We start from the raw sequence: 2490 nt of genomic DNA, 5'->3' as shown, positions 1-2490 counted from the left end.
AAAAGAACAAATAAAGCAGCAAAAACACTGCAAAGTCACAAACAAACAGAAATGCGTCAACCAGGCTAACCGACAAGTGGCCATTGCGAGTAAAAGGTGAGCATTCGGCGAGGGAAAATGTTTTAAATAAGTCGGATGATTTCTTGTCTTTATCAATCACGTCCAGAGCCGTCCGATCCCACATGATCGTGTGGCGCGAGCGCTATCTCCCACGCAGGAAGGTAGCGAATGCTCTGTCTTCCACACGCAAAAGTATCCAAAGTTCGTGACATGTGGTAGCGTTCGGACAACTGCCTATTTAAATGATCTTTTTTAACGTACTCCATATGCAGTGATTTTGCTAGGTAACTACACATGTGATGGTACAAATACTAGAACACCATCTTTCTCGATGCTGATTGTGGTAAAGTGAAGGTTGCTAATGTTTAGAGTAGCACCATTGACGCCACCACCTTCTTCGACGCATGCCATCGTAGCATCATCGAAGCAGCCGGGTCACCATTGCTGCACCGCTGCAGTCGTTGCATTATCGTTGGTGCAGCCATGTCCATCATTGCAACACTTTCGTGGCCCTGGAACACGTTGCCGCAACATCATCATGGTTGTCGAAGCAGGACGTCGTGGCTGTCCAACCATGTCGTCACAACATCATCGCTGCCATCCAAGTACAACACCGACGTTAGAAGCATGTTGCCGCACCATTGCCATGGTCGTCGAAGCACGTCCCGTAGCATCACCGCGACCGTCGAAGTCTGCCATTGAAGCATTGTCGTGGCCGTCAAAGCGCCATCGCGGCGGTCGATGTAGCACGCCTCGTAGCATCACCATGTCCGTCGAAGCATGCTGAGTATTACCGAGCGGCAAGGTGCACCGACGCGAGCTGCAATGGAGCAAGGTCGGTGCCGCGACGGAGCATCATGGGGCGTGCTGCACTAGTCCATTTTATGTACGGATTGCTGTACTAATCCATTTCATGTACGGATTGCTTAGGACACGTACGTATGACCGGTCAAGGAAACTGAATCCCGGGCGGGCTCGCTGTCGATCCATCTATATAAGCTAGGTACCCAGATGGCAAGCAGCTAGCGAGTTCAGGGTTACACGTACATACCTAGCTACTTGATCCATCTCGTACGTGCGTAGCTAGCTCTGCGATGGCCGACGGCAAGCTGGATCCTCCCGCCGGCTACGCCTTCGACCCAGCCGAGCACGAGCTGATCACCAAGTTCCTCCGCCCACGGATCGCCGACGCCTTCTTCGCCAGCCGCCTCATCCACGAGTTCGACGCCTACTCCGCCGCCCCCGGCGACCTCGTCGAGATGTATCAACACGCGCAAGGAACGGACAAGGGCGACGGGAAAGGGGGCGTCTGGTACTTCTTCACCCCTGCCCGTCGTCACCAGACAAAAGGCGGCCGCGGTGGCGGGAGGCGACAGCGTGGCGTGGCCGACGCCGGCGAGGGTTACTACTGGCACTCGGAGAAGGGCGGGATACCCGTGCTAGACAACCAAGGTAAACTCGTAGGCCATAGACGAAACCTCAGCTACGTCAAGAAGTTGCCGGGAGAGAAAGAGAGGATCAGGATCGGCTGGTGCATGAACGAGTACAGCGATGACAAGCAAGACGGCTTGGTGCTCTGCAAGGTCTGCGTGTCTCGTCACAGGAGCGAGACCACATACCACGAGGTAATCAATGCTCCCGGTTCCAGGAAAAGGAAGGCCGCCGACGTCCAGCACCCGGATGCTCCACGTCCCCAAACCCCACGCCGCCAGGAACCGCCGATCGTCAAACAACCCGGGATGCTTCACGAGTATGGGCGCTGGTTCATGTCCGACGAAGGCGAGACGTTCTTGCCGCCCGGAGCTGTGGACGACGGAAGCGTGGATCCAGGCGGGTTCTTCACCGACGACATGCTTCAAGATTTTCCCGTGCTCCATGACGCTGTGGTGGCGCAGGGGTTCTTGCCCGGCAAACTCGACGGCGAAGTCCAAGAAGGCACTAGTGCTGCAGATGATGAAGACGAGGCCTTCCGGTGCACGTTAGATGAGCTGCTCGGCTTGTGCGACGACACGACTGTACTAGTCTAGGAGAGTGGATCCTTTCACCACGTGAGGGCCGAGTGCGTGATGAAGAACTCCGAAACCTGCATCCAGGAGATGATCCAAGAGATGATGTACTAGTCTTGCTTAGCTTTGATGTATGTCATTGTCATGGTACAAAAGGTGTCTTGCTAATTGTATTGTGATGATGAACAAGCAATTAATCCGTGTGCAGCAGCCGAATTGATTAATTTCTCCATTTTTTTCTCCATATATTCATTTTGTATTACGTATGTAATGGTTAGGTTTTTTTTATCAGTAATGGTTAGTGTTTCAGTTTCTCTGTTCGTGATTGAAAAGGTGCTTGATTGTTTCATCTATCCAAATCCAAGTACCCATTTCCCCTCAAAACGTACAGGGCATCACGGGATATAATCCCTCTCCCCTCCTC

General features: G+C 53.1%; 1 pseudogene; it reads left to right on the top strand.

Moving 5' to 3' along the window:
• Positions 1-543: 543 nt before the first annotated feature.
• On the top strand, positions 544-2174 carry LOC141023186 (uncharacterized; annotated as a pseudogene).
• Positions 2175-2490: the final 316 nt, after the last annotated feature.

This window comes from Aegilops tauschii, chromosome 5 (genome assembly GCF_002575655.3).
Source record: "Aegilops tauschii subsp. strangulata cultivar AL8/78 chromosome 5, Aet v6.0, whole genome shotgun sequence".
In the NCBI taxonomy this organism is placed as follows: domain Eukaryota; kingdom Viridiplantae; phylum Streptophyta; class Magnoliopsida; order Poales; family Poaceae; genus Aegilops; species Aegilops tauschii.
The sequence above is the reverse complement of the archived record's forward strand: the minus strand, read 5'-3'. Positions and strand labels throughout refer to the sequence as shown.